This window comes from Oenanthe melanoleuca, chromosome 20 (assembly GCF_029582105.1).
Source record: "Oenanthe melanoleuca isolate GR-GAL-2019-014 chromosome 20, OMel1.0, whole genome shotgun sequence".
Taxonomy (NCBI): domain Eukaryota; kingdom Metazoa; phylum Chordata; class Aves; order Passeriformes; family Muscicapidae; genus Oenanthe; species Oenanthe melanoleuca.
The window spans coordinates 4,200,056-4,227,883 of NC_079353.1; the positions used below are offsets into that span (position 1 = coordinate 4,200,056).

Sequence of the window (27,828 nt, forward strand, 5' to 3'; positions counted from 1 at the left end):
GTGCTCGGGACTGAGGCTCCAGGACCAGCTCCAGCTCCTCCTGTTAGAAGTGCATCTCTTGGACTCAAAGGTTGATTGTGGGCTGGGACAGGTTTTGTGTGGACATTGTTGTAGATTCCTGGGGATTTTATCATGGAGTAAAGCCTCTCAAATGACTTTATTGGGTGGAGATAAATAAAAAAATGCCTTTTTTTTTTTTGTATGCCTGCCCTGCTGTGAGGCAGTGCTTGCTGGAGAGTCCTTTGGCAAGTGTTTCACATTCAGTGAAAAGTTTGGAACATGTTGATTAATTTACTGTCATAATCTGGATGAAGCTGTGCTTCCTCCAAGACTCCTGGTCTGTTCTCACCAGGTGCAAGTGTATTAGCCCAAAAATGCCAGGTGAGAGAGCAGCCTCTCTGTGAATGGGGACAAAGGGGATTTGGGGCTTCACTGAATGTTCTGGGGTCTGCTCTGGGTACTCAAAGAAAGAACTTGTTTAGTCAAAGCTGAGGGCCTCAGAATATAAGAATCTTTGCAAATCTCTCTCCTCAGCTTCCTTTGCTGCAGCTTCAGAGCCATAAAAGCATAACTGTGCTTCTTTGCCACTCAAGGCTGCTGACAGAAAAGAAGTATTTTGTGATAACAGCAGATGGGAGCCTGCACTGGGGCAGCCAGGGGGATACCTGGCTCCATAGGGAGGCAGCCTGGAGAGAGCTAAACCTCAGATTGTCAGGAGAAAGGATGAGGATGAAACTCCTGGCAGCTGAGATGAGGAGGACCAGAGAGCCCCCATGACTTGGCAGCAGCTCAGGTTAATACTGGTTGAAGAGAGCTGGAAATTGGACATGTAACTTCCTTCCCCCAGCATCACTCAGGGAAGCATGATTTTTTAAAGGAGGATTTAGATAAAATTGCTTATTAGTAAAGTGAGGATTATCCAGGATTTTAAAGTTTGTTCTTATCTCTAGTGTTGTTCAAGTGTGCAAACTTGAGGATATTTCAGCCCTTCATGATGGATCTTCAGCTGTAATAAGCCACAGACAGTATTACTGGACTGAAACCTGTCTGTAGCTTGAGGGCTTTGCAGCTGTGGAGGATTCAGGATAGAGCAGGAAGAAAAAGGGCTGCAGACTTTGTAGAGAAGAGAGCACAATTATAAGCCAGAGCATCTTTCTTATTGTTCTTTGATTCTTTTCTTCCTTTCTTCTTTTTGGCATCAAATGGATTATTGCCATTTTAAAGTGCATGACTGAAATGGACCTTTTTGAACATCTTCTTCTGCCTTGAAGTGTCTTTCACTTAAACCATCAAATCCTGACAGCTGCTCCCCACACCCACTTTTGCCATCATCAGTCACAGAGTGTGTGTGACATCAGAGAAGCCTCGTGGCTGTGTGAGCATGGGGAAGTCTCTCTGATTCTGCTGGTGTTGCCTTGCAGTCCCTTGGATGCTGAAATGAAGGTGAGGGGCCCTCCTTCCCTTCCTGAGTGATGTTGTGGCTGCTTGTGTCACACAGAGCAGTGGTTCTGTCAGGGCAGAGCTTCTCCTGCCCATCCCTGGAGGTGTCAGAGTTGGGCACTGCTGGAAGCCATCCCTAATGGAGCTGGGGTCAGCCAGCACCTTTGCTGAAGGGTTTGTGGGACAATGCAGCATTTGTGGTGTCCCATCAGGAAATTCAGCTGATAATCCATTTTTGCCTACAAGTTTGGCTGCATGAATAACATGAATAATTGATTTTCCAAGTTGGCAAACAAAGCAGATTCTGTGTTTGGATAGACGTGCTTTTTAAAGTTTTTTCCTCCATCTATGTTTGTCCTCATGTAAAATGGGGTGGGGAGAGAGGCCAAAACCAACAAAACTTGCCAAAAAAAAAATTGTCAGGATGGTACAAAGAAAAGTTGTGTCAGCCAAGCCCTTCCATCAGAGCTCATCCAGGACAGTAATTTCAGACACCTGTGGGAGAGGTGGTGAGATGCTGAACGGGGGGAGCAGAGCTGTGGAAGGGTGTTGTGCTGGAGGGATCTCCTTGTCCCTGTGTCACCTGCACAAGCCTACACCTACACCAAGCACAGAGTTCAAAATCTGGCAGTCACTGACTTGCCTTCCCTTCTCCTTGTGTGAGTCTGGAGCTCAGCTCAGCTCTCTCATGTCTTAGACCATCCTGATTTCCACATCCCTGAGGATTGGGGAGGAGCAGAGGGTGCTGGTGGCTTTTCCTGCTGCTCAGATAAAATAATCAAATACACTTTCTCTGGGTGTGTTATATTGGACACATCTCAGTGGGTTGAGCACCTCTCCCTTGAGCTGTTCACTCTGCCCTGGACACTGAGGTGAGTTCAGGTGTGTTTAAGGGGCAGATTTCCCATTTTCCAGCCAGTTCTGTGCCTGCCCTGGCACGGGGCACAGCTCCCAGCTCCTGTCTGGCGGGCAAGCACAGTTCACAGCTCTCCCTGAAACGATGGGATGCACTGAGCAATGGAATCTCAGCCTTGGCAGCAAAGCCAGCTGGAAAGTCAGGACAGGAAATACTAGGAAAGGAGAAAACAGGGATATGTGTCTTTTTTAAGGCTGCAGCTCCTACTGGCACAGCTGCTGTGGTGGGGAAAGCTGTGCCTGCTCCTCGCTGGGCATCTTGTGCCTGGAGGGAGGAGTGTGGTGTTGTATTTGTGTGTGTGTGTGTATTTGTGTGTGTGTGTATTTTTGTGTGTGTGTGTGTATTTTTGTGTGTGTGTGTATTTTTGTGTGTGTGTGTATTTGTGTGTGTGTGTGTGTGTGTGTGTGTGTGTGTGTGTGTGTATTTGTGTGTGTGTGTGTGTGTATTTGTGTGTGTGTGTGTATTTTTGTGTGTGTGTGTATTTTTGTGTGTGTGTGTATTTTTGTGTGTGTATATTTTTGTGTGTGTGTATTTGTGTGTGTGTGTGTATTTTTGTGTGTGTGTGTGTATTTTTGTGTGTGTGTGTGTCCTGCTCTCCTCATCCTCTCTCCCCTCTCTGTGCTGCTGCCTGTCCCTGTGCCCTGCAAGGAGCAGAGTTGGTGGCAGAGCTGCTGCTGTCTGGGCTGTGCTGCTGGCACACACACACAATTCCTGTGTCCTTCCTTTCCATCCCTGCCCCGTCCTTCTGGGGCAGGGAAAAAAAGAAATCTCTGTTTTTCAAGGTAGAAAAATGAAGGGTGAGTTTCTTTCTTTCATGTGGCATAACCCAGCCAAGTGAATGTTGCACTGTCACTGTCAGCTGCTGTTCAGCTGTGGCTGCTCAAGGCGTGACACTTCTAAAATGAGCATTTTTTAGAAGGATAATTCAAATTCTGTATTTCTGCTTCCAAGAGTAAGCTTCAATTTTTGCACTTTTTTTACCTTTTCAAGCTAGCACAGACTTTGATTGATTCAAATCCAGTCTGCTTGATTTAATGAGATGCACAGAAGAATGAAGGCTGCTTTTATTGTTGTTTTAAAATTTTTGTTTATTTTGTGTTTCAGCATTTTCATTCTGTTTTTACTTCCAGCTGATAATATTGATTTTTTTTTTAGAAGTTTATATTTTATTTTACATGCAAATACATTGGCATTCCACTAATGTAATATTAATGGATTATCTGTGGATTAGAAATATTATTTAGATTGTTATTCAAGGAAATGGTAGGTAATGGAATAAAGGTCCTGTTCTCTCTTGGCAGAATTAACAATGCATCTCTAAATAACACTACAGCTGGAAAAGAAAGGGAAATGCATAAGCTGAACAGGAAATAAAATAGATATGGAGATGCTCATGTCACAGGGACAAAGCTTAGCCTCAGCAAAAATGAGAATTCAAATAATTTTCTGAATTTATGAACACAATCCAGTTTTGAAGAGGCATCTACATAGAATGTTATGTTGGGTTATTTAATTTTATTTCATTGATACTGTTTCTACTACTCCTACTACAATTAAATCTTGCATTTTACCCTTTACTTCTTTCTCTTGTTCCATCATAAAAACAGAGTATCTACACAATTCTGTGTTCTTTGAAGATGACCTCCAGTATTGTATTATATTAATGAAGTTATATGTGAGCCATGTGTTCATTTCTTTCTGCTGTGCCTTTGTGTTCTGGACACTGAGCAGGATTCTCAAATAGTGATATTCTCCCCTCTTGCTCCAAATCCCAATTTTTCAGCTCTGTCCAGCAGTAGTACATAGACATTTGCCTAAATTTGATGGTATAAAGGCAGGAATTCCTCAAGGCTTAAACTTTACTTATAATCACCTTTTTGGCACCATTTCTGCCCAGCTCAGTGTTTTGACATGTGCTTTTGTCCCATTGATACCAGTGGGGTTTAGGTTTGTGCTTCAAAATCCTTTGCATGGACATTCAGCTGTCAGTGAAATAGTGATACAGGGCAAAACCAGTGCCTGGTTAAAAACCACAAACAAATAGGAAAACCCATGAGTCCTTACAGGCTTATCATTGCCAAGATTGCAGTGAATTTCTCTGTCATTCTCCCTGTAATAGTTATTTAGCTGGTTTATAAATGGGGAGCATGTTGTAATTTAGCAGGGGAGGTGCTGACCATCAGCAGCCACTTGAATTAGGAGCAGATGTTGCTGTGCTGATGGGAGAGTTTTCTTTTGGTCCTGCCTGGAAATGAGGGGCCTCTCCCAAGGCAGACCCCACCAACAAAATGCCAGTGCTGCCCAGTGAAGGTCACCAGCCTGCACAGCAGTGTGCACAGCAGAACTTTGCTGAGCACCCAAAACAGGAAACAATAAATAAAACATACCCTCGGTGAGAGTGGTCCCATATCTTTCATATTCCTTGGAGGTAACAGTTGCTATGGCAACTCCTCATTTACTTCCCCTTTTTTTTTTTTCCCCTCCATATATTGATAATTATATTAAGCAGCACATAAAGGCTGCTGGCTGGTGCAGAGCTCTGCTGCTGTAAACTCTGCACTGTTCCATTAGAAAATCCAGCCCTTCCTGTGGCTCTGTGCTGTCCCCTCATGAGGATGGGCTGGCTGGTCACAGAGCCCAGAGCAGGCATCTTCAATATGGATTTGTACATGTACATATACAATGTACATATACACATATACACATATACATATACACAATATACATATACAATGTACATATACAGTACACATATACACAATATACATATACAATGTACATATACAATACACATATACACATATACACATATACATATACACGATATACATATACAATGTACATATATAATACACATATATACATATATTCATATACACAATATACATATACAATGTACATATACAATGTACATACACAATATACATATACAATACACATTTACACATATACACATATATACATATATACATATACACAATATGCATATACAATGTAGATATACAATATACAATATACATATACATATATAATATACAATATATAATGTACATATGCAATATACAATATACAATGTACATATACAATATACATATACACATATACACAATATACATATATATATATACACACATATATACATACACAATATACATATACAATATTCAATATACAATACACATATACATTATACAGTAATTGTACAGTAATTGTGTGTCTGGGGCCCTGCCCTTGCACTTCCCAAAGGCTGCCCCAGCACCTGCTCGTTTCCCTTCTGTGCTCACTCCAGGACTAAGAGTTGTTCTTGGAGCTGAGCCTCCATAGCCCTGCTTGCTGCCTCTCCATCTGCTGGGCTGGGGAATCCTGCACAGCCTCACTGGGAGTCACAGCTGGGAGGAGAACATGGAGCTTAAGCAGGAGTCTCAGAAGGTGGAGCTGGGCTGGCAGATGTGCAAACTGGGCGTACGTTCCTGCATCTGCACCCCCAGATTTGTGAGGCTGTGCCTCAGCCTTGTGTCTTAGTGTTTGATGCTTCTGGGGGCATCCCATGTGAATACACAAAAGGGAAATTCTGCCCTGTGAATACACTAAAGAAGAATTCTGCCCTGGGTCCCTCAAACCTTTTCCCAGTTTTGGGGCTGCACTGGTGGCAGGGGTTTTATCTCCCTTGTGAGAGCTGTTTTCTCTGGGTAAATATTCTGTGCATTGACTTAGACCACACTTTACAGCTGTCTCTGCCTCCTCTGTGGGTGCAAGTACCCGTTACCACAGTATGATGGGGTGTAAAATTGTTGTGTATATTCTCAGCTTCATGGCCAAGTCAGCAACCTTAATTGCTTTGGCAGTGTTCCAGCAGCACTGGGATTGAATGGCTCTGGCATTATCACACCGACTTGCAGTTGCATGAAGTCGTAATCAAACAGGATATTCAGTTTAAAGCTTTTTGCCAATCTCTTGAAAACCATTTTGTCTCTGTGCATCACCTGCCATGACTAACTTCTCTTCCGAGAGGAGGTGCTGGGAGTGGGAGTGCAGGGAGGGGATTTGGCCGTTTTGTTTGCAGAAAATAACTTGTTAATTTTGTGTACCCGAATACCTTTACACTTGGAAAGGTTGTGGTTTCAAACTGCAAGCATGTCAGGGAGGGTTTGTGTGTGTGAATTTTCACCTGCTCATCAGAAGCAGCAAATTATGAGAGGACTATTTATAATCTGTTTGGTTTGTGGGTTTTTTACTATCAAGCTGACAGATATAAAAGTGGATGTTTTGGGTTGTAAAGTTTCTAGCAGTGAGTTTTAATAGGGAAGATGATGCTAATTTCATCAATTTGGGATTCTTTTGTTACTTTCTCAGCCATGATACATTACCCTTGTGGCAGTGTAAACACAGCACTATTCTCTTTAATTTTAGTGATAAAAATAAATTGTAAAACATTTGTGATTTGTTGCTGCTGGGATATTGTAGTGAATGGCCTACTTACAGCTATATGGCAGAACAATGCTAGACTGAAATAATTTCTTAAACATCTTAATCTTGGAAGTGTAAATTGGCCTTTTGTAATGTTTATTTCAGTTGAATTACAGAAATGGTATTTTCTTTAACCCTACTCCTGCTCCATTGGAGACACAAAGACAAGCACATTTATTGTAGCATGCAGTACTAATTTTTTACAACTGCTTGAATTACGCTAAGTGGTCCTGTGCAGTCTAAGGAACAGCAGCAGAGGTCCTGACCTTGCTTCTTTCCACAATCAGCAAAGTTGAAATTAAAATATCAAGAGAAACAATTTTTGCAGCAAAATTGTAAAAGTTAATAGAGTTGAATCTACTTTTGCATTCATGTTCCCGTTAAGTCAGCTCTATTCACATTATATTTCTGAAGCACATGAAAAAAATAAAGCCACTACCTTTTTGCCATCTTTGATGTAACAGATAAAAGAAAACAGAAAAGCTTTAAATTGAATTTACTAAGTGCAAATTTAATTTGCATTTAATGCACCAGGTATTGTATGTTAATCAAACTGAAGATTCCTATTAAAATATGCATTTAAGAATTAGCTGCTGTGAGTTTGTGACAGTTGTTGCTCAGTGTGTTTAGAAGAGTTTTATCATACAGGGGGACAAATCCTGTGCTGGTTTCTATCCCAGCCAAGTTGTATTTGGTAACAGCATGGTTGAATTTGCTCCTTTGCCATAGTTCAGCAGAGTTTCTTTTAATTAAAATCAGTGGATGGCTCAGGGGCTGGTACTTCTCAAAGTGGGCATGGGTGTGAAGGGGCTTTATTATTTTATTTGTTTGGGCTGTGGAAGTGCCTCTGGAGTCTTTGCAGAGGGGATTTAGGTGCCCTGAGCTCAGCTCAGGCTGAGCCCTTCCTGCCCAGCCACCCATGGGATGAGCTCAGCATCACTTCAGAGCATCCCAAGGCATGGTCTGTTGGTTTTAATGGTGTTAGTTGTGCTGACAGAGCACGGGGAGTGGCTGCTCAGGACTCCTCTCCATCCTGTGCAGGCTGCTGTGTGACCAGATGCAAACAACAAGCAAAGTTGTCAGCCTTGAGTAAAGGACAGTAAATTTTGGCTCATGGGTAACAAACATCATCTTTTTACCTCATGTAATTGGGCTGAAATAATTCTGGGCTATAAAGTATCAGGCTACCACTGATAGTTGAAGCAGGATATTCCTAGAAAAACATGTTTTAAGAAGACTTTTTAATCTGATAATATGTGTTTTTAAGGATATTTGTGAGAAGGGTAAATTGCACTTGTCACCATCTGGATCAATACTTTCAACAAATCATAATAAATGCTACTTACTGCTACTTAGGAGAGCATAATTAGTATTCAGTAAACCAATATTAAAATGTATGCTATGCTTTAAACTGTTTGACTGTATTAGCATTTAAATACCCTATTGTGTATTTGCTATTTCTTCTCTTCTTATAAAACTGTATTCTCCAGAGTTCAAAATGATTAATTTCCTTTAGAATACGTACAATGCACGGATTTAACAATTCCTTGTATTTAATAATTGCTCAGTAGCCAGGCTTATTATTTCACATAAGCACTTGGGTACAGAGTCATCCAATATTAGGTCAATCATGCTAATAGGGAAATCTGCATAACACATTGTGTGTGCTGTGGGTGCAGGGTGGGGAGGAAGGGCTGCACCACCCCGGCACCCTGAGCATCCTCTCACATGCCAGCCTTCATTCTCTGCCTACAGAACAGCTGACAGCTGCACCAGGGTCTGGACGTGTCTTCAGAGAGTTCTGCCCTCCCTGGCATTTGCAGACAATTGTACAGCTCTGTCTGACAAAACCGTATTTTTATTTTTTTTCTATTTTCCTTTTATTTTTCCCAGCAAACTGACTTTCCTTCCACTCACTCTTTCTTACAAGCAATTCCCTCCCGTGCCCAAGGGGCATCAAACACCAGCATGATTTTAACTCTGGCTCCAGCTTTAGCCCTGCAATGTAGGAAGGGGCTTCCCTCCACCTTAATACTGTAAAAAATGTATGGGAAGTCCTGTGTAACTCCTGGAAATTATATTCCCTCTTTGTCTGCCCCCCATATAATCTCACCCTTTTTTCCTCCTGCACCTGTGAATAAGTTATAAAATGTGGCAGCTGAGCTGGTAAAGTGATTTACATCCTGCTTGCAGGTCTAGCCTTGAATGTGATTAGTGTGCCTGTCTGAAAGATGGAACTGAAAAGGAAAGTTCTTCGAAAAAATGTGATGAGGCAACTTTTTTGTTAGCAGAGGGTGTTGAGAAAATCTGGTAATAAAAAAGAACGTTGAGTTTGGCTGGCTTGAGGGCAGATTATTTTACCTCCAGGCTATTTCAGGAAGCAGCTTTCTCATCTCCCCAGGGCTTCCAAGAGATGGAGATGAAGCAGTTGGAGCTGCCCTGGCCGTGGGGACTGAGCATCCCTTGGTGCTGGAGCAGCTGCTGGAGGAGCAGGAGCCAGGCAGAGGGCAGCAGTGCTGGCATTTTATCCTGGCCAATCTGCCTGTCCATGTGCAGTAATTCACCAAAACAGCCTCTGTTTGCTGTGCAGGCTTTGCTCTGGTTGGAGTTTGGAGATGGGGATGTTTCCTCCTCCCTGCTATTTCTAGGGGTGGGAAGGAGACATGTTTCCAGACTTCAAGAAAAGTGATTAGTTTTTTTTTTTTAGCTGGATACAATTATTAATTTTTAAGAACAGTTTCCAAGCTCAGCAGTTTTTAAAATACACTGAAATCCATCTTTTCTTTGATCCAGACATACACGCAGTTGAAAAGAGAATTAGGGATGGGTTTTAGAAGGAATGGTCTGGCTTAATAAAGCCACAAATTTATTAAGGTCTCCTACCTAGCTTTTTTTAAAGGATGATATGTGTGAATTAGATGTTTCTGCTGTACCGTGACAGAGGCTGGGCTCTCTTCCATGTCCTTGAGTCCTTCACCCCTTCTGCCAGAGGGAGAGGACACTGGGGGGACATCACCACTCCCTTTCTCTCAGGCTTATCCTTTGACCTGGTATCTGCAAAAGCGCCCAGGCACAAATGATTTTGTATTAGTGTTCTCCTGAGTGACTGAATAATGAAGGTGTGTGTCTGCACCTTTCTGAGTCTATCATTCCTGGGCAGTTTTGTGGAAAACAGAACTTTGCCTGCCTCATCCTCATGGGACTGTGCAGAGCTGGGGCATCTTGAAGATGCTGTCCAGAGGGAAACCCAGAGAATCAGAACAACCTGGTGAATGTCAGGAGAGTTGTAAATGAGTATGGAAATGCTGATCAGATCTCCTGCCCTGCTACAGGATATTCACTGCTCCTGTGCATCCGTGTGTCAGGGATATGAGGCTCCCTGCTCAGATAAGCCTCTGAATTTGACTTTGTGGACTGCACAGCCTTGCAGAAATATTTTGTTTTTCATCAATTCAGGCTTCCCATCCTGCTCAGATGGGTAGGCTGGGCAAGCCTGCCCTGTGCTGCAGGGGCAGTATTGATAAGTGCTTAAAGAATCACTGTGCATCCTTCTTTATCAAGGGGATTGCATCTCCAATAAGGGCAGGAACAATAGGAGCTGGACTGATATTTGATTTGAATGAGAGGGATTTCTTAGATCCCTCAGCCTAGCTGGGAGATGAGAGATAAGCCTTACAGAAGAATCACACAGTCTCTGAAATACCCAACAAAACTCCCATCCCTCTCCCTGTAGGCTACTTAGCTGAGAAACTCAGCCCTGCATCTTGTGTAGATAAAATTGCTGTCAAATCCTTCTGAACTCTCTCTGCTTTCCAAAAACATGTCACCAAGGTGGAGATTTAAATCTAGCTTTTAGACTTCAGCAGGACTGGTAAAAACATATTTTTTAACACATTAATTGGTGAATTACAATTAATTTCCTGTAGAAGTGCATATTATGTTCTCAGAAATGCCACATGAGGCACCATAATTAGTATTGTTACGGTGAATTCTGAATTAATTATTAGTGCCTCTGCTTGGGTCATTTGCATCTCTGGCAGGAAGTTGGGGTTCTAGTCCTGCCACTTTAGCTTTATTTTCTTTGCTTTTACAGTGATTGTAACAACTGTTGGTTGAGGATCTGCTGGAATTGGGTTTAACATTGTCCTTTAGGAAAGGGAAAGTGCCTGCTTGTGGTAATGGATTTTAGAAAGTCAGTAAGACCAGCAGGACACTGCTTTCCATGATTTATCTGAAGTGTTAAGACAGACCATTGATGGAGGCAAGAAATTACTGTTATGAATACAATATTTTGTATTGGTGATGATCTTTCATAATACTTCACACTGTTGTAAAAATTCCAGTATCTTATGACTTTTACACCTGACATTTCCAGTTCTGGTAGTTTTTCAAAGATATTTTGGAGGCAGTGGACTGAAAAAAGTAAAATTTTTATTTTACTTTTAAGGACACAGAGATGAAAAATGCAAAAAATATTCACCCAGATAATGTATTATTAAGTACCAAATATTGAGTTTGGTGTCAGGACAGAAATCCATCTTTCTGCCAAAAGACTAGAACTAGCCATGGCTTTTCTGTTTTGCTGCAGCAGCAAGCAGATTTATCAACTTAAAAATCAAGCTCCTGTACAGAGTTCTTAAACTCTGTGTCTTGAGACTCAAAGTCCTTATTACTGTTCTGGTCTTTGGTACCAACATCAGCATATAAGACAAGGCCAATATATTTTAATTATGTATTCCTCATCATGACAATGTTCTCTGCTCTCCTGTGGTCAAATGTGGCACAAAGCACAAAAATCACATTGTGTGATGTGCTCATGCACTGTTAACCCTGAGCAGGGTCTCTAATTGCAGGCAGTAATTAGTATCAGGTTTTTACAGATCTGTTGAGTATATCTGTGGATATGTGAAAAGGAGAATATAATGTTGACCAAAGACACATCAGTTTTAAAAGAAGTATTTCTCAGCCTTTGTACTTCACCACGTTGCCTGTTAGGATTGTCAGCTGCAGCAATTAATTTGGGCTTTGGGTGAATTAATGTTCCATATTTAATGGACAAAAAACCAAACAGACAAACCAGAACAGCCTCCCAGATTTGGTTATTTCCATCCACTTTGTGTCTGGCCCTCGGGAGGTGACCCTGCTATGGATATTAATCCCTGGCTTTGAGATTGCAGCTCCTAATGGGGGAACCAGTTCCATGCTCTCAACAGATGGCAAATGTTTTCATCTCCTTTTTTTTTTTTTTTTTTTTTTTAAGTAGGTTTTAGCTGTAACAGTTTTTTTTATGTTATTTCTACTAAATTTTCTTGGATGCAAATACTGTGTTTTTATTTCCTTTTGGTTCTTACTTGGCTGTAAAATTCATCTTAAATAATATGGGTTATGCTTGTTTTAATTTTCCACTATAATTTTAACACAGCAGCTTAAAATATATTTATGATGCAATCCAGTGTTGGAAAATGAGCTGTAATGTAGATTATAGTTGGTTTCCTACAATGTAAAAATATCTTTGCAGTTACATTCTGAAGGAATAACTGTCCTTAGGGGCTAAAATCACACACACAGTTTACTTTGTTTCTTAAAGTTAATCATCAGAGCTCAAATGTAAACTTAAAAAGCATTAAACACTGAGATAAAATGTAAGGAGTATTTTGTGGTTTAAAGCCATGAAGGATAATGCAAAACATTTTATGGCAGAGAGAACTTTGTGTTTCCTTGTGTGGAAATAAACCCTGAAAAATGATGGGCAGGCTCTTGTGTTGGCCCCACATAAACTGCAGTGGCAGAGCAGCAGAGATGCAGTGAATGCTGAGCAGCCAACCAAGGAGGAATCTGCTGAATCCCTAATTTTTATCCAAGTGGTTTCTTGCTTTTCCAGCTCTTTCCCCTGTGTCTTATCCCCAGTTAGAATGTAAATTCCGCTGTTGTGGCTTTTTAAAATCAATTTTATTTATATTTTAAGTGTATTTTGCAAATAGAAACAGCAGAAGAGGGATCAGAGCAGGGATTGCACGTGGATGTTTTACCCCTGTTGGTAGAAATCCACCCATGCAGCACTTCCAGTGTTGGGCCTCCTCCTCTGATTTGTTTCCTGCATGATTTGTGACTCATTCCTTGGTGTGAATAATTTGAATTCTGTTCTTGCCTAGAGGATTTAGGTAATGTGCCTTCAGAGTGAGCTCAGTGGGGAGATACCAGCTGAAAGAAATGGCCTTTTGGTCAGGACCTGCAACTTGTGTGTCACAAAATGCTTCATTCTTGGCAAGTTCTGCACAGATCAGCTGCAGGAAGAGTCAAATAGGATACAGAGGTTGGCTGGAGTATATTTAAAATAGCATGTGAGGAAAAGGAGGGGGTAATCTTCCTCACTAGACGAGCAGGATGCCATTGCATTGAGGTGAAAGGGATATTTCCCATTATTAACTGCATTTGTATGACATGAAATGTCTGCGACTAAAAGCAATTTATATGTAACTTAAGGAATAATCGATATTGATTTGGAGTGAGGAATGTTATGATCTTGTTTCTGAAAGATTCATGCAACTTGCATTTTTATGAAAACTTGATTCTATTACACCTTCCCTGCAGCAACAGACCATAAAGATTGATTATACACTAAAAGCAATATTTGGGTGAAAAAGTATGCTAGGCAGATTTTCAACTGGCTTTTCTCTAGCTGCTTTTGCTTTCTCCTCTCAGATGTATAAAAATGGGAGTTTCAGAGATGGGCCACAAGCTTAGACACTGCTACTATAATAATACCTAAACATCTAGCATTTTGCACCTTTGTAGCACTACACAAAAGAATGAATTCATTCTCAAAATACCTTTGAAAGAAGAACTCTTTGAATATTGTATGTGGCATTAATGAACAATCATATTTGTAACTTTTTTTTTTCATTTTCCAGGAATACTTGTTCAAACAAGTTCTTGCTTACAAGTTGGCTCATGAATAAGAAAAACATTTGTAAATACTCAAGCAAAATACTCTGTATGCTCAAGAGTTTGCATCAGTAGGATTTGATTGCTTTGAAATCTCTTTTGGTGATTAGGGAACAAAAGCAAATCCTATTTTAAAAGGTTCCTAGCACTCAGCTCAAGGTGTAAATGATAGATACTCAGAGTAGTAATTGTGGCAGGTAGAATGTCATGGGACCTTTGGCTGGTATGTGGCAGTGCATGGACACAGACTTTTTTCTAGTTGCTGCAACTTGTGCTTTAGGACCTAAATTTTTATGAACTGCACTAAAAACCTTCCCCTGACCCACAAATAATGGTGTGGTTTGGCTTGAAAAACTCACCTTCAGAGTGGGAAAGAGAAATGTATAGCATCTCATTTTTCATTTCTGCAGCCAGCTAGAGGGGAAGGTTCTGGGAATGGGAACCTTTGTGCAGGTTTGGGGGTTTTTGTTCAGGATGAACTGAGCCATCAGTGCTGCTTGAGTTGGGTGTCAGCAAGGAAAGGCTGCACAGGGATGAAAAAAATCAGAATTTGGAGTGTAGCTCTGCTCCACCCAGTCTGTAGTTAGGGTGCTGGTAGAAAGGCACTGTTTGGGTCTTTTCCCACAAACCAAAGTCACTGCTTGGGGCCATCTGATGAAGCAGAGAGAAATAATTCCTTTAATGTCCCAAGGCCTCTGAGGAGCAGCCCAGCCATGCTTCAATTAGCACACAGCAACAGGGCTTTGATTTCTCACCCTTGGAGTGTACACACCTCCTTTTAGTGCCTCAGTGTGTTTGTCCAAGGAGGTTTTTGATGTCTCCTTTTTTTTTTCTTCCCAATCAGTTTCAGATTTTCCATGTCTGGCACTTGGAGGGAGTTCCCTGTGCAGTAGCAGAGAGCAGACGTCCCATCCAAAATCCAACCAGCTTTCTCCAATCAGTTTATTACAGGAAAATTCTTCCTTGGGAGCTTGTGTGTTAAACAATTCATTTGACCACACATATTGGGGCTGTTGTTTCCTCTGAGGTGCTTCTGTACATATTTTGGGGCAAACCTGCACAGAAATGTGGCAGGTTTACTGCACAGCAGTCCCCTGGCTGGGGCTGGGGTTTGGGTTATTTGTTGTTGTTGCTGAAGTAGTGCAAGTTTCTGGGTAATTACTGGGACAAACGTGACTTTAGCTATTGCCACATAATGTGACAGCTGGTGTGGGTCACCTGTGCCAGCAGTGAGTGGGTGGGAGCAGAGATGGTGTGCAGGAGGCATTGCAATGTGGTGAGGAGGATGAGGGTTATTTAATGACTGACTCTAGAGCTGAGAGCCTCCAGTAAATGTGGAAGGATTCCAGAATCACCAGGATTACAGGGAACAAGACATTTGTACAAAGCCTCAGTTGAGAATTCACATGGGAATTGAGCTTTTCTCAACTCTTCAAACCACCTGTGTGCTGCTCCTGCTAGTGCAGCCTGTTGTCTAATAAAGTTCATTGGTGTTTTTCCAAAGAAATCCTGCTGACCACTTGCTGCAGATTGCACTGTGCAATTGTGGCTTGAAGCCACAGTGTTCAATACTTGAAAACATCTGAAATCCTAAATGTAGTTAGAGGTGTTTGTTTGCAGTGGACAAGGATTTTCAGCAAACATCAGGGAAGGTTTTTATCAGGAGATGTTGTTTGGCTGGTTCAGGACTTGGAGGCAGCAAGTGTTATCATGGACTCAGAATTCAAACCAGCCACTGCTGCAGTAATAGATTAGATTATAATGTTAAAATGCAGCTTCTCTGTGATATATAAAATCTTTTTTTCCCCTGGTTTTTGGCAACATACCTGAATATTTTTACCTAATAGAGATGCTGAAGGGTATCTATGCTTAGGTGATAAGAGGATGGGGTCCAGAACCCAAACCTCAGAGATCCATTATCCACAATTCCAAACAGATTTCCAGCTGTGACCATAAAAAAGATCTCAAGGCAGCTTAGATGTAACTTCTGGGTTTTTTTGGTTTTTAATGTCCTTCTCTGATACAACTTTCCAATTTTCCTATTCTAGAAGTCCATTGCATCAAATTCCTGAAGAGTCTTATCTTTTACATTCAAATGATGCATTGGCTTGGAAATAAATGCATGAATGTCAAAACAAATCAATGAAATAAAAGAATAATAGAAATGAATCAGGCAAACATCACTATAAGTGGGAAACAATGAAACCATGGTCATTCCAATTCGACATCCATAAATTCATAGTGAGGCTGTGTGTATGTTAAGTTAACCATGCATGCAAGTGTTTGTAGGGTTGAGATCTGACTTAATTTTGTCACAGAAGTGCATAATTAAATGTAAAGCACGTGTGAGAAAATAGATTAAAATGGAATCAAGTAAGCAAGACTTAAAAGTGTCCCCAAACTAATATTGTTGTGCAATTTGAGAACAGTTAGGAACCTATTTTTGTATGTGTAGTACTGTATCTAAGCAACATTCTTTATAGGATGCTGTAATGGGGGAAAATAAGATTGTCTTCTTCTGGAGTGTAAAATGGTTGATATATTTCCCTTTATTTTTCAACTCCCTGAAACAAGGTGACTGCTGACAGTCACTTGCTGTTATGGTGCAGATGGTTTTGAAGACACTAAAACAGGGGTCAGGAGACTGTGGTTCTCACTCTCTTAGTGACTTTCCAGGTTACCTTCAGCAACTTACTTCCATCTATCTTTTTTTCTCCCCTCTCTTCTCCTCTGCTCTGTGTAGACAAGGTTTGGAGGGCATGGCTCCCTGTGGTTGGTTTGTATGGTGTGTACTCTGTGCTTGGCTCTTGTCCTTAGAATAGTTCTTGCTTTGCTGCAGTACTATCAGAAATGGTGTTTAAAATTCCTCTAGTACCAGAGCAAAGCTCAGCTTTGTTCCTTCATCACCTTTCCCAGGGAAAAGTGATTTTGCCCTAGGAATTTACAGCATAACATTATCCTTGTCTTCCTCCTGTGGCAGCAAAACCCTACTGAACCTGGGAAAACACCAGGTCAAAAACAATAACACAGTGCTTGGCAAGAATTGGTCCTTATGTTTTAGTAAAAATAAGCACCATTTAGAGAGTCCACAGCTGTAGAGCTGGGGCTCATTTCTGGTTTAAATGTGTATGAATTCCACGATAATCAAGTCAATGCCAAAACTTACTTTTGAACCACATCAAGAGGAAGGAAATAGATGCTCTAGCAGTGGTCCCAGAAATCTAGCCCTGAAATACCAGCTTGTGTTTTACAACCCCACCAGCTTTTGGATGTTTTTAATCCACTCTCTTTTCTTTTCTCTTTTTTGGGGGAAGGAGGAGTAAAAAATAAACCTATGAAAAGAGGTGGCTGTTGTCATGCTGATCTGAGGTTTGAAAAATTGTGAGTTGGTGGGGATTGGGCAGAGGCAGGATGGTCTGGGTTTTAATCATTCTCCCCCAGCTCTGTGTGCCCTCCATTTCCTGCAGAAGTCTGTTCAAGTGACCCGAAGGCAGAAGTGAAATTGTAACACCAGGCAGTGAAGTCTCAGGGATATAAATTATATATCAGGTGAGCACTGGCTGTGATGCAGAGGGACCTGGGCATGTCCAGCAGCACTGCTGAGTGTCACCTGTCTGTAGTGGTCAGCAGACTGCTGTCCCCAGGGTGACTGCAGTAGGCAGTCCCTGGATGAGGATTTTGGGCTGACCCCAGCTCCAGCACTAATCTCTGATCAGGAACCATCTGCTCAGTGCAGCCCAAGCGAGTAAGCACTTTTCTAACTGTCAGGGATGACCTGGAGAAACTCATGGGGGAAATAAAACCATCAGCCACTGATTGGAATACTGATAGCCATCATTTGGAGTGGTGCTGCAGGAAACCAAATTATGCCTGTGCTCCCTGCCTGGCTGCTCAGCAATATTGTCAATTTGAAGTTAAATCTTCTTGATCAATCCAGGCTCAATTTTGCCACCTTTTGTTGTATTGAATTATGTTTCCTAATGGGAACAGTCTCCTGTAATGCAGTGGCATGCATCACTCAGTAAGAAAGTGCAGATACAGGATGAGGTGCTTTAAAAACAGTTTGTGTGTTTTCTTGCCTGACTTGGAGACAGCTCTGATCTGAGTTATTCTGCACGTCTGGAGTTACTTGTTTAGAGTGCAAGGAGTGGTGGCAGTCACACCTGTGCAGCACAGGGAGAGGAAGCTGAGTCACTTCGAGTGTGTATGGAGGAGAGATTTTGATTTTACTTTAATTTGCCGTGGATGCAAAGCACAGGGGCTTCTGTAGTTGCTCTTCTTGGAGCAGGGAACAGACTTTTTGGCAGTCATGTGTAAACCCATGGAAGCCAAACACCTGAAACAGGGATCCTTTGTCAGTCAGCATCTGCCAGTGTACACAATTTCCTAAACATCTGTTCAGTCATTACCATATTAAATCTGCAGTACCACAAGTGTCTGCATGTTAAATCACAGATCCGTATTTGAGATGCCTTAATTGAGTTGTAAATGTTATTTTATTACCTAGGTCACAGGACACAGAGAGAAATAAAGTTGTTTGTGAAAACTCAGAGCCAAATACCACAATCCTCTCTTGGTGTTTGCTCTGGCTGGCTCCTGCTGGGGTTTAGAGTCAGCAGCAGAGTGTTTGATCTCCTGTGGCAAGGGTTGATGACAGTCTGTTGACACCTCTAATGCATTGTCACAGTGGTGCCAGCCAACAATGACATGGTTCTATGGGACTGGTTTCCCTCACCTTCCCTCTGCCATCCCAGGAAAAAAAGTTTAAGAAATTCCTTTATGTACGTAAAATTTACTTTTCTGTCATCTAATTCAAGGCATGCTTCTTGGAAATTAGGTTGCTTTGTGGATTTATAGGGTTGATGTATAACCACATCATTTTGCTGTGTCCTGTTGATGCAATGATTACTGATTGCAGGTGAAATAGTTTCTCTTTCCTGTTAAGACTCTCCTTGCAACTTGTGCAATCACTTGTACCTTGACGTTTATTCCTAGATGTACTTAATACCTATTAACACGTATATATGGATCCTCTTATCCTGAATAGTCCTGTAAATACTGAAAAGGGCATGAAAGCCTCTTTGAAATGGGAGAAGAGCTGAAGGATGGACTGTGTTTTTTGGCTGTTTGATGGCCAGTGAGGGAATTGGAGAAGGGAGGTGCATCTGACAGAACAAAAGGATGAGAGAGACAGTGAGCTGAAGTGGGGAGGTGTCTGAGCTTGAGATGGAAGGGGGTGTGTGATGGGATAAGCAAGAGCTAAACTGGAGCAGGGAAGAGTTTTGATGCAGGACCCCTCTGTTTTCCAGCTCTGGTGCTGTCTGCTGGCCCTGGTCCATGGTTCAGCTCCTGGGTGCCTTGAGCAAGGCTTGGGCAGCCTGGGCTGAGCCTGTGCTTAATCCTGTCTGAGCTGAGCCTGTGCCCAGTCCTGCCTGGGCTGAGCTTGTGCCCAATCCTGCCTGAGCTGAGCTTGTGTTTAATCCTGCCTGGGCTGAGCCTGTGCCCAGTCCTGCCTGAGCTGAGCCTGTGCTTAATCCTGCCTGGGCTGAGCCTGTGCCCAGTCCTGCTTGGGCAGATCCTGTGCTTAATCCTGCCTGAGCTGAGCCTGTGCTTAATCCTGCCTGGGCTGAGCCTGTGCCCAGTCCTGCCTGGGCTGTGCTCAATCCTGCCTGGGCTCAGTCCTGCCTGGGCTGTGCTCAATCCTGCCTGGGCTGTGCTCAATCCTGCTGGGCTGTGCTCAATCCTGCCTGTGCTCAATCCTGCTGGGCTGTGCTCAATCCTGCCTGGGCTGTGCTCAATCCTGTTGGGCTGTGCTCAATCCTGCCTGGGCTGTGCTCAATCCTGCCTGGGCTGTGTTCAATCCTGCCTGGGCTGTGCTCAATCCTGCCTGGGCTGTGCTCAATCCTGTTGGGCTGTGCTCAATCCTGCCTGGGCTGTGCTCAGTCCTGCCTGGGCTGTGCCCAGTCCTGCCTGGGCTGTGCTCAATCCTGCCTGTGCTCAGTCCTGCCTGGGCTGTGCTCAATCCTGCCTGGGCTGTGCTCAATCCTGCCTGTGCTCAGTCCTGCCTGGGCTGTGCTCAATCCTGCCTGTGCTGTGTTCAATCCTGCCTGTGCTCAGTCCTGCCTGTGCTGTGTTCAATCCTGCCTGTGCTCAGTCCTGCCTGGGCTGTGTTCAATCCTACCTGTGCTCATTCCTGCTGGGCTGTGCTCAATCCTGCTGGGCTGTGCTCAATCCTGCCTGTGCTCATTCCTGCTGGGCTGTGCCCAGTCCTGCTGGGCTGTGCTCAATCCTGCCTGTGCTCATTCCTGCTGGGCTGTGCTCAGTCCTGCCTGTGCTCAGTCCTGCTGGGCTGGTGGCCAGGGGTGCTCAGATGCCAGTCAGGAGCGTTTCTGCAGGGCAGATGGAGCCCAGCTCCTGTGCCTTTGTGCTCCCATCCCTGTAGCTGGCTCCAGCTCCCTTTGGAGGTGCAGGCCCCGTTTCTCACCAGGGCTGTGCTGCAGGCTCAGGCTGGCAGTGGTGGGATCGCTCCGTGTGCCTCAGCCAGGCGGGAGGAGGCTGCAGCCAGGTCAGCACACTGGCAGCTGCAGTTGGAAGATCTGACCCGTGCATTGTGCTGTGGCAGCTCCTTCCTCCCTGCCCTGCTCTGAGGACAGCGTGCCTGGCTCCTGGTGCCAGGACCTGGCACTGGGCAGGGAGTTTGCAGCCACGGACCGAGCAGCTGGAATTTAATCACTCCAGCTACCCTTGATTAAGCCCCTGAACGCCCCTATCTAGTGGCCAAGGCAGTGTTAGGCCAGTCCTGCAGATGGTGAAAGTGAGACACAAGGAGGCTGAGTAGCTTGCCCGAGGCTGTGCAGTGAGTGGTGACAGATCTGGGACTGGAGCTGCGAGTTGTTGGCTGCAGAGGCAGGGCTGCCCAGCCCAGAGTGCCCCTGCCTGCTGCTCTGCCAGACAGAAATCCTTGCCTCCCATCTCCAGGGAAAAGCTCTGATCCTCTCAGCACAATCAAATCATTGAATGTTTTGTTTTGTTTTTTTGTTTTTTTTTTTCGTTTAAGAGTTTAGTTTTACCTGTTACTTCAGCTCTCCAAACTGGTTCCCCCAATCCTCCCAGGATGACCTAGCTGATCATAAAGGATACTTTATCATGTATGCACTACCAGGAAAGTCCATGAGTCCACACCTGTGTGGCCATAGGGCCATGTCCAGCTATGTGGGCAGCAGCTCTCATTGTTCCCATCACCTTGCACAAGGAGCTGTTACTTTTCAGAGATACTTTGTGCTGCAGGGGCCATCTCCACCTCTTCCAGGCAGTTTCATTTTCCCCAGTAAATTCCCAGCTCACTTCAGAGATGTGTTCCTCCTGTGCCCTTCAGGGCAGGCTGCAGCAGCTGCTGTGATGCTTTCCCAGCCCATCACAGCTCCCCAGAGTGCAGCAGAGCCTCTCCATCCTCAGCTTTGATGGGGACCCTGGTGGCTCCTGGGGATGTTGATGGGGATGCCCAGGGAGCCAGGACTCGTGTGCCAGCTGCAGAGGAAGGTCAGGGTGCTGCTGGAGCTGCTCCAGCCCTGTTTCCTGCCAGGTGCCAAAGCTCAGCTCTAGACCAGGCTCTGCCCCACACTCTCGTGCTGGATGCCCCCAGCAGTGTTGTTTGAGCACAGCAGGATGCACCCCTCGGATGGAGAGAGGCACCACTCACACATCCCACTGCAAAGCAACTTGTTTATAATCTCCTCAGGGTTAAAAACACTTAAAAAAATAATTTAAGTGATTTTAACACGGTGGGAGGATGGCAAAGAGCAGAATGTAGCTCCTGGCTACCAGGCTTTCCCTGCACACGCTGCTCCAGGTGGTTGAAATGCTTTCCTCTTTCATCCTGCGTGTTGTGCATCTCCTCACTTCCAACCTCCCACCACTCCAGCAATAGGAAATTCTGAAAGAGAAGGATTATTCCTGCAGTACCTCCAGCCCCACTGGAAGCAGGCAGTGCCAGGAGAGTGAGGCAGATGCTGAGCAGAGTGCCAGCTTCGTTTTGCTGGCCCAAAAGGCTCAGGTAGGTTGAGCAAGCCTTGGATAAAACCCGAGCTGCTGGGTGCTCGTCTGAGGCGGCAGCCAAACCGTCTGAGCTCTGCCTGGTGCTCCTTGAGAGCAGATGTAAACCCAGATTGTGCTTGCAGGGCTGCAGGGAGAGCTGGCCTGCTTGTTCCTGCATGCTCAACATCTATGAGGATATTGGTTCCCATTATTTAGCAACATTTTGCTATTAGATCACAACTTTAAAAGAAGCGTTTGCGATTTCTTGTTTTCATCTGCTTTATTCTCTATTCACTTCCTCAGGGCTGAGTAAATAATTCAAATATTTTTCTTTGAGGAATTCTTTATTAAAGATTTGACCCCAAAATCCTTAGAGTGGTTTTATATTTGAAATTATTTGTAAAAGTCTTTGATGCATCTTTCTGGGGTTTGTTTCCTTTCTGCATCACAATTACTGCTGAATTTTGTAGTACTGAGTTTTTGTATTGTCCCGTGTTTAAGTTTCCTTTTCTGTATTTGACTCTTACACAATAACCCAGCACAGTATAAACTGAAATTTAGAATTGAATACACAGTTGGAAGTTATTTACAAGCTCAAAATCTGTTGCTGTGTTCCTCGATGTTAGCTGCAAACTCTGACTGCTTGCCTGTTTGTAGAAAGTGGGAACAAAAGCTTTTTAAATACTGTTGAGCTCAAGCTGAATCTCAGCATTCAGATTCAAAAAACCTTTTCCCCCCACTCTCCCTCACTCTAATTTCTGTTGTAGTTCAGATTTATAGAGGTCTCAAGTTTATCTGTAAATCTGATTGCATTTACCCTGCTGTAGTTTTCTGTGTTCACAATCCATAAATATATTATTATGCCAGCAATATATAGATACCCATCACTTTGCTGCTGGGGAGCAGAGCACAGAGGGGGAAGGAGAAGATGAGACAGGGATGATTCTGCCCCTCAGCAGGAAAAAATGCAGCTTTTCCCCCACTTTTTATCCAGAGCAGCCTCTTCCCCATGTTATCTCTGTGTGCAATGGCACAGCCCTGTCAAGGGAACCAATAATATTTGCTGTCCCCATAATAAATTCATAAACAAATAAAAATCCCTATCTAGGAGCTTGAGATGGAAGGAAATACAGTATGAAAGAGAATTAAATTCCAAGCCCAGGTATGCTTCAGGCATTCTAGGGCTAAGAATTGCTTTGTTCAGGATGGGGCTGAGGGAAGCAGGGGCCACCATTTGTCATCATCAACACTTGGATTGAAGTTTGGAGAGTGAAAATGTTTTCAGAAGGGAAGTGGTACCGTTGCTGGTTTGGCAGAGCAATAAAAGGAATGCTCAAATGTACCAATTAAAAGGTGTGAATGGCATTTTTATGGCCTTGTTCTCGTGCACTCAGCTCTGGATGCAGCCTGTATGGTAAGCCTGCTCTGGTCAGACATTATTCACTCTGATTTATATTCTTTAATTAAAGGCTTTTAACATTCAATTAGATTGGGAAAGTAGCACTGGTGCTTAGGTCAGTTTATGGCACAGGAAATAATCTTATTTTTATTTTCTAGGCTGTGATTGCAAAGCAGAACTTCAGAATCTCCCCAAGTGGGCAAACCTCCCAAAACATTAGGTGTGCAGAATTGTGCATGCACTTGCACAGCTTGCACAGCAACCCAATTACTGCACTTACCTGCTTTGAATGCATAATCACATTAATTACTTGGGCAAGCTAGCTATGCATTATGCATATTTTTACAATCAGTGGTTGAACTGTATGCTTGTAAATATAACTGAGCTTTTCCTAACTGTAGTATATAATGTAATGAGAAAATTATCTGTGGAGTGGTAAAGTGGTAGCTTCTATATTGCCAGGAAGGATTTCCAGCATGCAGCAATTCTAGCTGTGAACATATCTGATTAAATTACATGAGTTTAGAATGAAAGTTGAATAAGTAAAAAGTGTTTTCATCTTCTTACTGAAGGCCAGAATTTTCAAGCTGGGTGTTGAGAATTCTCTTCAAGTTTTCTCTTCATCATAATCCCCCCAAATAATATAAATAAAAGATCACGTAGAATTGATACATACTTAACAATTAAAAAGAATAATCCAGCTGATGACCCTCCAATTGTAGAGTGCATGTTTAGCTTCTAGGAGGTGGATGTATTCTGCAAGTCTGCTTAGCTTTTTATCTTAAATTCTTGGATACCAGCCTACCCTTCCAAAACTCTCAACACAAAATCATCTCACAGGTTGTCTCTATCCAAGTGCCAAAAGCTGAAAGGGGAGAAGATGAGGACTGCAAAGTATCCACACTTCTGTCACTCACTGGGACCAGGGGGTATTACCCTTTTTGTTCCTGTCACTGTTTCACTTCCTGTCTTGGGTACCTTTCCTCCTTGCTCATCTCCACTTTTTCCACTTGATGAAGTATCCAGTTTGTATATTAGTGCAAGACTTTTTCATTCATGAGATGATGTCAGGATTTCCAGGCACTGCATATGCTGCATTGCTAGGTAGCACTTAGCAATGTTTGGATCCCCATCTGTTACCTCAGTTTGGCACGTTGTGCCTGCACTTTAAACTCCAAAATGTTGTGACACTGCATCCTACAGTCCTGGGTGCCAGGTGGATTGGAGCCATTCCTCGAAGGATGTGCATGGCAGTGTAGAGCAGTAAATAACCTGGAATGGGCATTTGTCCTTGCTGTGAGGTGTCATTGTTCAGTGCCCAGCACAGCCAGCCACTTCCCAGAGTAATACTGCAGCTTCTTGCTAATTATTTACTGAACAGATGACAGCTATTTGGATATTGTTGGCTGTTTTGTGTGTATTACAGTAAACTGCTCACGTCTTTCCTACTACTGCCCCTTAGCAAGTGGCACAAGTACATGGTTTTGTTAACAGTGTAAACTTACCAGTATATACTTGCTGGTTTGGTAATCCCCACAGCCAGTGTGTCATTCTGTGTTCTCCACGTGGAGTTAGTGAGAGCTACATCCCTCCTTGTCTTCATCTCCTTTCTGCCAGCTGATGAGTGACCTGGGACAGCTTTTGGGACAGTTCTCCTCCCTGCCTCCTGAGGCACCTTTGCCATTTCACTTTCCCTCTGTGCCTTCTCAGTTTGTTAAAACTTACAAGCCACCTTTATCTTTTTTTTTTTCTTCTTTTTTTCCCCTGGTTTGAGTGAAGGGTTGGGCCAGATGGGCTCCCAAGGATCCCACAGTGCTCTTCCTCTTGTGCTTTTCTTGCCTCTCCTCTCACTGCAAGGAGCACCTCATGGGCACCTTGTCAGCTTTGTGGAACTGTCACACTGGAGGGGGGAAGACAGAAGAAAGCATTTTCATTATTTTACACAAAAATGATGAAATCCCCTCAAAATAACTTCACTAACAGTGACCTAAATACTCAGTTCTGTCTGTATTTCTCTTAAAATTCATCAGAATTTAACTCCCTGTCGTGTTGGTATACTTGAGAATTGGGTTAAAAGAGCTTTAAACTGGAGGAGATAATAGACCAGTTTGTAGACAGTGCAAATATTTCAGTACTGACCCATTTCCAGCACATTATTTTTAGTGTACGACATTTCGCATCACTTTGCATTGAGATTTGATGTGACAGTATTAATAAACTTTGAACAAGGAGAAGAAGAGGAGGAAGAAAAATGACCTTTTTTTTTTTTTTTTTTTTTTTTTCTGGGCAAGTACTGTTTAAAATCTGATGGGCTGAAGGAGCCATGGATAGGGAGCAGGAGAGCAGCAGCCTCAGGGGTTGGAGTTTCCCTTGTACCTATAAAAAGCTGTGGTGTAACATGATGGCACATCTAACCAAAGCTCTCAAAACCATTTCATAATTTATCAGTCAGTGCCTGGGGAGCCCAAGGGATTGAAGCACAAGGAGCAGTGGAATGAGCATTAATGGAGAGATTGGCAGGGCTGGAAGGAAGGAGTGTGTTCCATAAGCTGCTCGGGGTGCTCTGCCTCACCTGCATGTCCTGACAGCAGAGTGGTGACTCTGTCTGAGGGGCTGGGCAGTGACAAAGCCAGAGCTGGCTGCTCCAAGCAGGGGGAAGCAGCAGGAGATGAGGAGGAGATATTTGCTCTTGGGCAGAAGGTGGAACTGTGCCTGTGCTGCCGGCTCCTGCTCCAGTGGCAGGAGGCTCATCCTCAGGAATTCAGCTCTCATGTTTTCACTGCTGTGATGGAATCCTGTAAAACACAGGTCCTGAGGATGACTTTTTTCCCCATACTTTTTTCTGATTTTTTTTAATGAGTTGTTGAGCAGAGCTTAATGGTGGTGACAATAAATTTGAGAGTTTATGCGTGAGAACTGGGGAGGCCAACAAGGCAGATATCCTTGTAGGAGTCTGCTTTAGATCATCCCCCCAGGATGAAGAGGTGGGTGAAGTATTCTATGAAGAGCTGGGAGAAGTCTCACAACCCCTACCCCTTTTTCTCATGGGGGACTTCAGCTTTCCAGATGTCTGCTGAAGTGCAACATAGCAAAGAAACAACGGGGTTGGTCTCTTCTCCCAAGTATTTGCCAGAGGAATTAGAGTCCAAATGACTCCCTGCAGTCCAGGGCATGATAGAAATACAGTTTTGAAAAATTGAAGTTATTTGTCTCTTTCAGTGTTTTGTCCTTTGCATTTTTTCCAGTGTAGATGCTCACTCTGTAGAAGTAACAGAGCCAAGAAACTTGACTCTAAAAGAATTCTCTTTATAAGGGTTTGGTTTGGAGTTGTTGCCCAATTAACTTTGTTGGGCTTTCTGCCCAACTGTAGCTGTCACCAAAACCAGAGAATGAATGCTTGATTGAATTGAAAATCTTATGATTTGGGCAACAATTGAATTGCTGTCATCCTGTCCTGTTGTATCTAAAGTAATTACTTTCTTCCTGTAAGTTTGTGATTGGAAACGCTCTGTGTTTCTGAAGTGGAGCTAAAAGACATACTCCTGATGCTAGAAAAACCTGAGACACTTTACAGGAGACCATTTTTTCCTGGACAATTACAAAGCAGAAGGGATTTCAGCACTGAGAGAATGCATGTTACTGGCTGTACAAATGCATATTATTAACTAAGAACAGGTCAGTGTAACCAGCACTTCAGCATCTTTTTAGTTTGTCTGTGAAATACCAATTTCTGTTTTTTATAAATTCTAACACTGTCCATGAGCAGTATTCAAGTCAGAGATATCTGTTATGGATACTCATCCAAAGCAAATTCCTGCTGTTCCAGAGAGGAACTTTTCCATTTACTCAACTGCTCAGTTTTCTCTAACCTGACCAGCTCTGTGTTTCTTGCTGTATGGAGGGAAGAGGGTTCAGGCAGGAATGTAGGAAGAGATCTGAAGTTGACCAAAAATGTGAGCAGCTTGAAATATGACTTGCCTTGCCCTTAACTCATTCCTTTTGAGGAAAGAAGTGCTACTTTCTGAATGATAAAACGGTACAGCCTGAAAAATACATTAGAAGAGATTTTGGGGGTACCTGGCTGACTATATAGTGAGAAAAGTTTGGAAATTCAGCTTCCATTAAAGATAATTATTTTTTGAACGAGGCCTCTGAAAACACACAGCTAGTAAATAAAAGCTATTATGAGATGTTTTATTTGTTAATTGTAGAGGTTTAGTGTGACTGTTGTTGACTTTCCTGTGATGTGCTGTTCTCAGTACAGCTGTCACTAAATTGGTGCAGTTTCCATCTCGTGTATGCACTGTACATTTAGAAACCACTCGTGGCTTATTCCAAGAGGGATTTTTTCTTGTGGGTTGCTTTTCTGTGGCACATAGGCAAATAAATTGTCAAATGCCCAGAAAAGTGCTGTGAGCACAAGCACATAATTAAGTTTTAGGTGGAGGATTCATTAAAGTGACTCAGTGAGTTCCTGAAGAGCCAGGTAAGTGATGCTGTGGCATCCTGGTGTACCCAGCCTGCACCTGGGAGAGGAACCAGCTGCAGGAATGGTGTGTGAGCTCTCCTGAAGGCTGGGGGCAATGAAAAGCTCTGCTGAGGAAGGAAAAGGGTTGTCTCAAGTGAT

At 43.2% G+C, this 27,828-nt stretch overlaps 1 protein-coding gene across 1 annotated transcript in view; it reads left to right on the forward strand.

The window, feature by feature from the left end:
* CDH4 (cadherin 4) overlaps positions 1-27,828 on the forward strand; it is a 414,536-nt gene that overhangs the window by 127,911 nt on the left and 258,797 nt on the right.